Source organism: Amblyomma mixtum, chromosome 4 (assembly GCF_055824585.1).
Source record: "Amblyomma mixtum isolate Tamu chromosome 4, ASM5582458v1, whole genome shotgun sequence".
In the NCBI taxonomy this organism is placed as follows: domain Eukaryota; kingdom Metazoa; phylum Arthropoda; class Arachnida; order Ixodida; family Ixodidae; genus Amblyomma; species Amblyomma mixtum.
The window spans coordinates 84,419,539-84,431,067 of record NC_143015.1 but is presented as its reverse complement, the minus strand read 5'-3'; positions in this window follow the sequence as shown (position 1 = coordinate 84,431,067).

Below are 11,529 nucleotides of genomic sequence, written 5' to 3'. Positions count from 1 at the left end.
GTGGAAACCAATCCGCAATCAATTATTTGTCGAGGCAGGTCTTCGAGGGACGACACATCCATTCCTGTACCTTTGAACGCAGCCCATGTGTAGTAACGACACCCGTATTTGTACACATTCATGGCTTTCAGGAGAGTGTCACTGCGTGCAGAGTTTGCAACGAGCGCCACTACGTGGCGCTGTTGCAGGCAAGACGATGCCAGCGTTTCCAAGTAATGACTCCAGTCCATGCACCAAGAGAGCACTCTAAGCGGGATTTTGCAGTCCGAATGAAAAATACGATAAAAATCCCGATTTCTTCCGCACAGCATGTGGATGTCGGTGTTCCTACCATGAACTCCTTTCTGTTCATCCTGAGCGCATCTAATCTCTTGTCCTTGAATTTGGCAGAGCTGGAAACACAAAGCAAACAAAATGCGAACCTTTGCGACCTTGATAAAAGACGCCATTGCACAGGTATGCACGAAGAGTCCCAGTCGTTGAAATCAGGCTGTGACTGTCCAGTCCAAGCTTTTGCTATTTTTCATTAAACACACACGGAACACTGTAGTTCTGATGGTAGCCACTCAACGATAGTTCTTGCTGGTCTTGCTGCTCTCTGCTCGAGGCTATTATAGAAACCGAAATCGGGTTAAATTAGGCTGAATGGCTGCCCTCGTTATGGTGCTTAGCAGAAGCTAGAGCCCCAAGGTGAACTTACCTCCCGAACGGAAAATCTGAGAACATTGATGCAAGACGACGGCGTACAAAATGCGCTCACTGGATGCTAATCGATGTTTTTAATCACTCTCTCAGGTGTACTATCAAAACGGCACAAAGTGGACAGCGACAACGAGCACGAAATTAGATTACTCCGGGCACTGTGGTCGTTTCTTTCTTTTCTTCCTCTTTCGCATTGACAATCGGTGCACACATTGTAGAGAGTAAACATAACCTGCAGAGTCCTGACAATCTGTATGACGGTGTTTGCGTTCACGTGCAAACGGTGGTGACCTCATGCCTTATTAAATGACTTGCGCATGTCGATGAAAATACGTGACTGACATGTAAAAGCTCAAGCTTTTGTGGTAGCAAGTCAATTTCGAAGAAGAAAGCAAGAAATTTAAACAAGCCCACAAAAGGCGTCGAAGGCAAATTTGCAGCGTGAGCCAACCAGATGATGTTATTGTGTGTTATATGTTCACCCCTTTGTCCATTTCATTGAATACGTATACACATGCTAGAGCTTTGTTCAAGTTTGAAATGCAGCAGACAAGGTGAGCCTGTCTTGCTGCTGCTTTTCGCGGAGCGAAATATCACGCGACATTACGAAATTTATTTACATTGCGCAGATAAATTCGTTCGCATAGCTGATTTTTTACATTGTCGTTGGGATTAAGTGAGTAATTCCCAAGACGCGAAGGAAAGTTGCAGGGTTCTCGTTAAGCAATTGAAAGGATTGCGGACTACCGCTTTTCTGAAGGCTTGAGTTGGTACAGTAGTTTAACGGTGGCTAGTGCTTATTGAGTTAAGTCAGTCTGGGGTTGCTGAATATTCTCATAACGTACCTTTCTAACTTGAAGGAAGCCAATAGTCATCGAAATCAAGGTACATAGGGGATGTTGTTTTATTTTTAATTTGTGGTATTCATCAATCGCAGAATAATGGGGTAATTATTTAAAGATAATTGATTACAAAGAAGAATAAAAAGAATCACGTTCCGCCAGTGATAACCAAAACTACGACCTCCGAATTTAGCGTCCGGTGCTCTACCAACCGTCTGTTCGAGCACTGTCTATGCATTGGCCACGTACATATTTTGCTACTGGAGGTTTCTGTGCAGTTTGTATGGTATTTCCAATGACCTAGCTGAGATTTCGAGTCCGTAATCCCTTTTCCGGCTACCGCCCTAGCCTTCCCTGCAAAAGAAAAGCAAAATGTGGGTAAATGGGTATTTCTCTCTCGTTTATTCTGAAAGGTGAGAAAAGACCACCGGCACATTTTTATGGTTCCATACTTGCACTCCGGTTGGAAAGCTCTCCTGGGCTAGAGAGAGAGAGAGAGAGAGAGAGAGAGAGAGAGAGAGAGAGAGAGAGAGAGGGAATCCCTTTAATGAAAAAACAGAATTTAGCCGGCGTTTAAAAGTTTCTGGCATGCTACTGTATGTGGAGAAGAGAATTTGGGAGATAAAGACGGAAGGAGAGCAGTGCGGAAAAGGTAAAATGAAATAAATAAAAAGAGGAGACGATAAAATGCGTTCATTAAATGCGTACTAAGGTGCATCGGCGAGCAGTGAAGTTACATATGAAAAGATGAAGAGATAGGGCCATGTATAGCAGCCATCCTGAGTGACATTTTTCTTGCTTCCATAGACAGGACCTTAGCTACGGACGTTTAGATACGTCGATGATTATCTTGTGGTCGTAAACAGTCAGAGCCACTCGTTCCACTCAGTCGTACAGGATGTTACGAATGCTTTCATTTTGACCATGTCCCTTCTAGTCTTAACACATGAGTTGCCTGAAGAACGCACTATCAGATTTCTAGACATCAAGCTGGAATTCCAGGGCCACCGCACATGTTAGACCTAGGAACCCCGTAATAAGAAACCGGTTGTTCCCTATCATTCAGCTCATTACATATTGGTGAAGCGAGCCAAGGCTGATCTGTGTATTTATAATGCGGTCAAAAAATCATGTCCACTAAGCACGTTCTCCAGCTTTGAAAAACAGTGTAATATGTTATCAGAGGCAGGCTACCCTACACAAATTTTAATTTCCGTCTCTAAGAAGCTTGAAAAGCGGATAAAAAAACAAAACAAGATAGCCAATGTGAAGAAGCTCGAGAGAATAAAGAATGAAATGAAATGAAAATAAGGAAGAAAGAAAGAAAATGAATGAAAGAAAGAGAGAAAGTGAGAAAGAAAGAAAGAAAGGAAGGAAGAAAGAAAGAAACAAGGAAAGAAAGAAAGGTAGAAAAAAAAGTTGCAGTCAATCCATACTGCCACACTCTGTCGCATGACCTCAAGAAGATTATGAATCGTGCAAAAGATCAGGTGATGTTTTCCGCGCCTGGAAAGTTAGCAAACGTTAGCAGTCGTGTGAACGCTTTTATCAAGAAAGCAAGAACATGCAGGACCAATCACCAAGATCGATTCGTCCCATGCGAGAAAGAAGTGATCTGTTTAATTCCCTTAACATGCGCTGACCAATACATCAGGCAGATGGGCATGTGTCTCAATGACCAAATAAAAATGTGCAAAATGATAGCAAAGTATATATAGCAGCCCATGTGGAAAACTCTCGCGCATATCAACGAGAATTTGAACAATGCAAAGTCATGGGGGGCCACGCAGATTAACTAAAATAGACCTGCGTCAGTGCGCCTTCGGTGCCTTGATCTGACAAAGAAAGGACGTTCCTGCCTGCAAAAAGGTGATACCTTCGTGAAGACAAGTATTCATGGATTAATTCATTCCGATTTTGTGCACATGATGTATGTTTTCTTGTTTTTCCGTTTATTGTGCAACCGGCCGCGGTGGCTCAATGGTTACGGCACTCGGCTCCGTACCCGAAAGATGCTGGCTCGATCCCGGCCGCGGCGGCCGTACTTCGATGGAGGCGAAATTCTAGAGGCCCGTGTTCTGTGCGATGTCAGTGCACGTTAAAGAACCCCAGGTGGCCGAAATTTCAGGAACCCTCCACTACGGCGTCCCTCATAGCTTGAGTTGCTTTGGGACGTTGAACCCCAATAAACCAGACCAAACCGTTTATCGTACTGCGCACTTTATAACAGGGCACATCGCAATAAACCCACAGTTGTAAGTCAGGGCTCGTGTTATGCATTTCCTTTTTCGTACGTGTCCTGCTCGTGCTGTTTTAGAATGAAGTGTATAGCCCAACAAGTGGGCTATCGAAGTTCACTGCTTGAAGAATGCATGGGGGTAACATGCAAGGTCAGATTAGAGTTTGTCAAGACGTCGAAAACCGGTGCGCCGTTTTAATGCACTCCTATTATGCTCCCAGTGCCATAAAAGCGGAAGGAACAATAAGTTTATACCGTGCATTCTTTCTTTCGAATTCCACATGGAAATTACCTGTGACCGGTACATAATTTATTACTGAATTTCTTCTCCATCTAGTTCAGCCTTCCGCAGTGGGATGTCGGCTATAAAGTAGCAAGTAGAGTCCACATGATTATTACAGAAACTATGATATAATTGCTGTTCTTATCTTCCATTCGCTCCAATTCTTCCACTAGCCTATCCGAGGAGCCGGATTGACGAGTAATGTACAGGTATAAATATCGCATTTCGCATACCTCACGTTACCTGTTCTTTAATTGTGATGTCATGTCCAACGACCGGCTGTATAAAGAGAAATAAAAGTGCTGGTGAAGAAATCCAACCTTAAATTATTTACTCGGCGTAGGCGGATCCCACGCAGTAATCCAGGGTAAGTAATATATTGCACACATTCAGCAGAAAATAGCCGCTATGGTAGCTTAGTGGTTATGGTGCTGGCTGCTGACCCGAAAGACGCGGGTTCGATCCCGGCCGCGCAGGTCGAATTTCGATGGAGGCGAAATTCTAGAGGCCCGTGTTCTGTGCGATGTCAGTGCACGTTAAAGAACCCCAGTTGGTCGAAATTTCCGGAGCCCTTCACTACGGCGTCCCTCATAGCCGGAGTCGCTTTGGGACGTTGATCCCCTACAAACCACATAAACCACATTCTGCAGAAAATAAAAAGAAACAAAAATTTAGCGCCATTAAAGTTATCAAGTCTGCTCCCAAAGAATGGTCCCAAAACGTTGCCTGTATTTTCGCGCTGAATTTTTACGAGAGAGAGAGAAAGGAATTTTAACGAGAGACATGGCGTGCATGAACGACGTGAGGCACTTTATCTCGATTGTGTGGGTAAGCCATACGTTTTGCATGCGGTGTAAAAATTACTCAGTTATGAAGGAAGATTTCGTTTGAAGCAGAATGTGTTCACTGCACTGAGAGCCGGTTCTCACGCCTCACAAAAGGTTGACACCATAAACGCATAACCCAAAGGTCGCAGTCACGCTATCACGCCAACAAACTTGCTTTTTGTAGTTTTACTTTCCAAAATGCATGTAAAAACCACGCAGTTCCGTAGGACGTGGTAGAGCATTCGACCACAGATCGAGAGGTCCCCGGTTCGAACCCGGGTGTCCCCTTCGACAGGGCTTTTTTTTGTCGCTTAGCGTGATAATTGCAGCCACACTCTCCATCAAGTTAATAAAGATTTCCGTGTCCACTTTGGTGGCATAGCTCATGGGTTCAATAATGTAGCCCACCGCATTAGTTTGTTTGAAGGTATGGCTAGTTTACTTGGCTCTGACCGGCATGTCGTGCATTAGCGCTTAAATTAGCACTTAAACTAATTAAAATCACCCATTAGGGTGATTTTAATTGCTTTTGTGACCCGATTGATCGCGTCAGTCCTGATACCCGCACCAACAGGAGCGGTGATGTTTTGTCGCGGGTTACAGAAGATGCAGGACTTTTCGATGTAGGAGCATCCTGCCATGCTTTTCGATCATTCACTCGTATTCAGGGGAACTCTAACTCCAGCCTAGATTGGATTTATGAATATTGTGCACTAGTTTCTCGCGGGCTTGTACTTAAAACTATAGGTGTTATATTTTCTGATCACTGTATTGTGGTTGCACGGCTCGGTGGCAAGGACCATTCATAATTTAGGCCGCAGCGGGTGCTTTGGAAGTTGTAACTCATCGCTTGTAAATGACCGAGAGCTTATCGTTCGTGTGCGTTCGCAGTTGCAATCCTGTTTTTATTGCGAAAGCAATACTACCTGCACTTTCACGCCTTTGCCGTGCCGCGGCGGTGACCACCATTGACCTTCATTTGACCTTGATTTCATTAGATTGGATTAGATTGGATTGGACTGGATTGGACTGGATTAGATTACATTAGATTACATTGCATTACATTGGATTGGATTGGATAGGAGTGGATTAGATTGGATTGGAATGGAATGGATTGGATTGGATTGCATTGGATGGGATTGGATTGGATTGGTTTGGATTGGATTGGATTGTGTACCCGATGCATCACCACAAGTCTAACCACAAGCACCACCACCAGCTACACTACCAGCTGTACCATGGCGTAGGTACGGATATTGCTTTAGCAATTAGCGGGCTTAACCAAGCTAAGCCACAGCGAATTTTTTCTGGCAGCCTACCCTTGTTTGCGGCTTGGGAAGTGTTCAAGCGAGAGGTACGTGCGACATCTATTGAAACTGGCTCTGTTAAGTTATTTTACAAGCAGCATCAGGAGCAGGCACTTAACAAAAGCTTGTGCAACGTGTATGAATTGGAATGCGAAGTACCTACCTGGCTTATATACGAATGAAATTGATAGTATGATCAAAAGTGTCTTACAAAGACACGATGCAGAACGACGCAGCGGTTCCCTAGTTCGATATCATACCAAGCGTACAGTCGCGAGCAAAAAATATTAGCACTGATCACTGGCGATCAGAATTCGTATATCTTACCACGCGGCGCTGCGGTACGCAGACCTGTCAAACGGGCCGTTTCCATGTTTGCAGCCTAGGGGGGACGGCAGGAAGGAAGCTTTATCAAGCGTGCACCGCCCGAGCGTTGAAGTGCCTACCCTACGTAGGCACTTCACGTAGGCACCCTACGTGACTGTGCATGCAGCATTTATTTTAGCTCGGTTATCATGAGCAAAGATGGCTTCTTTTTACTACTGTTTTTTTATGTCCGCGATGGTCTATCAAAAGGAACTCGCGGGAACAATAGATGATAGCGCTGCTTTTAGCCAGTAATTTTGCTCGTCCGTGGCAGTCCGCTGAACCCCCCTAATACTGTAGAATGGGAACGGCCTCGTTATCAGCCTCTCGTTATCAGCCTCTTCGCCACCCGCAGCGCCACGCGTTGTCATTCCGGCGCTCTGGTGTTCCGTCATTTGTGCTAATCTTTTTTAACCGCGACTGTACTTTGCATTGTGTATCTTTTCTTGATGAGCGCTAACATGCGATTGCAAAGCAGATTCCGGGAATGATGCCTAGTGGAGCACTAGTGACAGGTACTAGCGAAGTAATGTCCGTATTCGTGGATTTCTACAGGGCGTTGTTTAGTGGCTCTCCCGATGCACAAAATTCGGACGTTGTCGTGTGTTTCACGTCTCTGGTGACGCCGTTATCAGAAGAGGACTGTTCCGTTATTGGCGACTTTTTCACACATCAGGAGGTGGAACTAGCAATCGATCCCTTACCTCTCTCAAAAGGCGTGGTCCTGACGGGATTTCGAGTGAATTTTATAAAGCATTTAAATCCATTCTTACTCCTATCCTGCTGCAGGTATTCCCGATGAGTTTTGATGTAGAGGCCCACACTCTTTTACAAGGAGTAACACTGTCTTAATGTCTTAACTCCAAAACGTACTGATGAAAAACTGCGCTCATTGGAGGGCTGTAGGTCCATCAAGTTGGAAAATGGGGATTACAAACTTCTTGCTGAAGTTTTGTCAAATCGCCTACAATACGCAAAGTCAGTGTTCGTTGGCCCTCACCAAACATGTTGCTTGAGGGGCCGCTCATTTCTAAGTAATGTACACATTGCGCGTACAATTCGCGAAAGTTGCTCCTGCTCTCATGACCAGCTTGTTTTGCTTCAGATAGATCTTTCGAATGCGTTTGGCCAAGTTCACAATTCTTTCCCGTTTTCTCTTCTAGAGCGAGCAAAATGTTGGTGCTACTGTGCTTAAAGGGGTGCAAATTTGCTACAGCAATTGTTCGAGTCACTGAGTTGTTAATGGTCATCTGTCAAACCCTACGTCAATCCGCTCCATTGTGAGGCAAGGCTTCTCAATGTCCCCGCATCTTTTTTCCTTTTATCTGGAGCCGCTATGTTTTAGTGTTCTTTGTAGCAGCAATATTCATAGTTTCTCTGTTTTGGGTAATAAAGTCAAAGTGCTTGATTATGCTGATGGTCTTACTTTTTTCTGCATTAATAAGCACAGCACTGACAAAGTCGCATCGACAACAGATCAATTTGGATTCGCCTCTGACGCTCAAATAAATACATCTCATAATTCGGGCCTGTGGTTCGGTTCATGGGCCTTAACACCGCTCCGTTATACCGGAATAGATTGGTCATGTGTGCCGTCTGAATATATTGGCGTTCCATTTCATGCATTTAGGTGAGGTGCTTATTACTGGAAGGAGCGGGCTCCGATAGTCGAGCGTTATCCTCAGAGTTTTGTTTCACATCGACTTTTAATTTTCGGTCGTGCTCAGGCCTGCAACACCTTTCTGGCAACAAAAAATTATTACGTACTCCACGCCTTGCGCTGCGCTAGGCATTACATCCAGCGTGTTCATCGAATATTTGCGACTTTTTTTCGGCACCCGATATCGAGCCGATGCGACGTGATAGTATTTTCAGACCTGTCTGTGCACGAGGATTGCGCTTAGTTCACCTATATGTGAAACAGTTAGCTGCCCGTTTCTTCGTTTTGAATGATTGTTCCCAATAGATTATTAGAGCATTCTTGCAGATTAATTTCATCACCGTGTTTCCAAACTTCGTGGTTTTTTCAAATTTTACTGAGCGCCTATCTTTACTGAGCTTTATGGAGGAAATTTGTGCGTCTTTGGGGTTTTTGACACTTCGGTTTTCTAACGAGTACTTATTTTCTGTTTCGCGTAAGAGTCTGTACAGGCATTTGATAACGATGCTCTTTCCGCCGCCATTGTATCGCTCTGTGTACTTTGGCCTCATTTTTCTTAATGTGTTAAAGCGAGCGCGCAAGATGCCGATTACTCCTTGCACCACCAAAACGTTTTTCTATAAATTACGCACCGAAGCTCCAGCTGTTAACACGTGGCTGCATGGAAAAAAAAAACGTTTTTATGAATTCTGTGAACTATCATCTGCGCACTTCACCTGAAACCATTGAAAACTTTTTGATTAACTGCAAGGATGCGATTTTGTTTTGGGATATGTTCTAGAGGGCGCTAAAGGACTTTGTTTTAAATTCTTACAGTGTACGTTACCGTGTGGCCACCCAACCTGATTACGAACACTATGGCATGTTTTTTCTCATTGGACTTCATAGCCTGTGGAAAACGCGCATGCAAGACCGCAACGTTGAACCTCTGGTTTCATCCAGAAGACATTTCAGTCGAATGATGCTCCAGTTCAGGGACATTTACGGTGAAAGGGACTTTCTATACCGGACTGGTTTCCGTTGTTGATGGAGAGTCTATTTTTGCCGCCTTTTTAGCCGTGTTGTTTTCTGTCAGGCTAGTGCAGTCACTCGCTGCGTACTTTGTAAATAATCTGTATATAGTCCTTTTCTGTACATACTTAACCTCGTGCAGTAAATACCGTGTCGAAAAATAAAAATTGGTGGTGTTGCTCAGTGGTAGATCATTCGACTGGAAACATCTAATTGCAGCCATGCATTTTTACTGCAATACGTAAAAAGTTAACTATTAGAAATTAGTTAAGCAGCCTGACGTTTAACAGGATTTACTTGTTTTTCGATGTGCGCCAACACTGGATGTCCGCCAACATTGGAGACGCTATATATATATATATATATATATATATATCTCAAAAATTCTATATTTAAAATTTGTGGTTCCCCTTCTCTGAAAGATCCTGCCTACCAAAGACACCGAAGACCACGCAATGCGTAACTGGCGCCAGTTAGGAAAGTCGGGTTCCAGTGTTATACGACACTTAGAATACATAAGCGTTCATTTAACAGACCACAAGGTGGCCCTTCATCACTCTGTAGAACATTACTCGAAAATTAAATGGACTAGATTTCACAAATTAAAAAAAAACAAACATGAAAAATGAAAAAGACGACCTCAAAAAATATGACACAAGTGAACAAAATATCTGGAAGAGTTCTTAATTTCAGTGTCGCGAAAACGCTTGTACTTAGACTTAATTTCTATGTTTTTCCGTCCTCTTATTTACCGCTCAATTTACTTTGGATTGCCAGGACATGATGTCTTCAGTCGCGTGCGATAAATGTTAGTTTCGCCCTGCTCAAAGACTTTCTTCTACAAGCTACATACGAAAACACTGCCCGTTAAGGCTTGGCTTCAGAAAAAAGGGCATTTTTGTGTCATCTGTGAACTGCCGCCTCTATGACGTTCCTGAAATAATTGTAAGGATTGTAAGGAAGCAGTTACGTTCTGAGATGTTTTGCGAGGGACCTTGAAAAAGCGAATTTATTTGACTTCTCGTACCACCGGAGTACAATAATTTTATGACCTTCTTGATATGTTTTTCTCCCGTTTGTACGACACAGCTTATAGAAAACTAGAATGATGAACCAGTGAATCAGTTGCTTCGATGAAATCTCATTTCCGCCGAATGACTGTTCAACTGAGGGAAGTGTTCGAACAAACCGACATTGAACCGGAGAGGCAGTCTCTCTCATTTCCGCCGAATGACTGTTCAACTGAGGGAAGTGTTCGAACAAACCGACATTGAACCGGAGAGGCAGTCTCTCTTGGTTAAATGTTCATCCTTCCCTCTCGTCTAGTGCACTGTTGCTCTTTCTTTTGAGACGTCTTTCGTTGGGTTTCCGAAGAGCTTTGTAAGTTATTCGTGTAAATAGAACATATTTTCTATGTAATAAATACCATGTTTAAAAAAATGGAGGTTTTCTGGCCTATGGCTAGCGGGCTTGCCTCTCAGTCTGAAGGGCCTTGGTTCAGTCTCCGCATCTTCGGAAGATATTTTATTTTGTCTTCTTTGCTGCGGACGTCAGTATATTATGGTCTGCTGCTCACGTCATGCGAGAGCATGGTGATGTCACTGAGGGATTTCGTGCCATGTACAGCGAGAGACAGCGGACGGGGCTTTCGTTCTAATGGGACATACAGGGTGTTTCTTATTTATCTGCGCTGGTTGTAGAATATCCTGCGCAAACCCCTGGACTATTTCGGCTTAAGCACAGACCGCAGGGTAGCTTATGATAGTCTGTGTTTTTAAATAAGAGTCTGAACATGTGGAACTTGTTTCACTTGTATGGAATCGGCGAAAAACCGCAGTCGCCTGCGCGGAGAATTTTCGTCTAGGTGATCGGAACAGCAGATTTGATAGGCTGCGCCAAGTGGGGTATACCGTGAGCCCTACAATGTTCTACCTCGCAGAGTGGTTCCACGTCATCGGTCACCGATGGACCTCAACACCTGACTGCTTAGGAACGCCGCAATGCTACCAGGCGAAGGCAACGCGCCGAACAATCACCAGAAGAACGCGCGCAAAGACTCGAAAAACAGCGGATTACCGAGGTTGCCATTGCTAACGCAGTTTACCCAGTTTAACCAGACCTAAACCACTGCCTGTTTTTTTCAACCCAGACAGACATGTACGAACACCCTGTATATTGCTTTCGTTTTCACACACCGAGAGGAAAAAGCACTGCATCTTGGCCTCAGTTTTCAACACATCCTTTGATGGCACGTGCCAGGTCTGTGGGGAGGTGGCTGACACCTTCCGCATG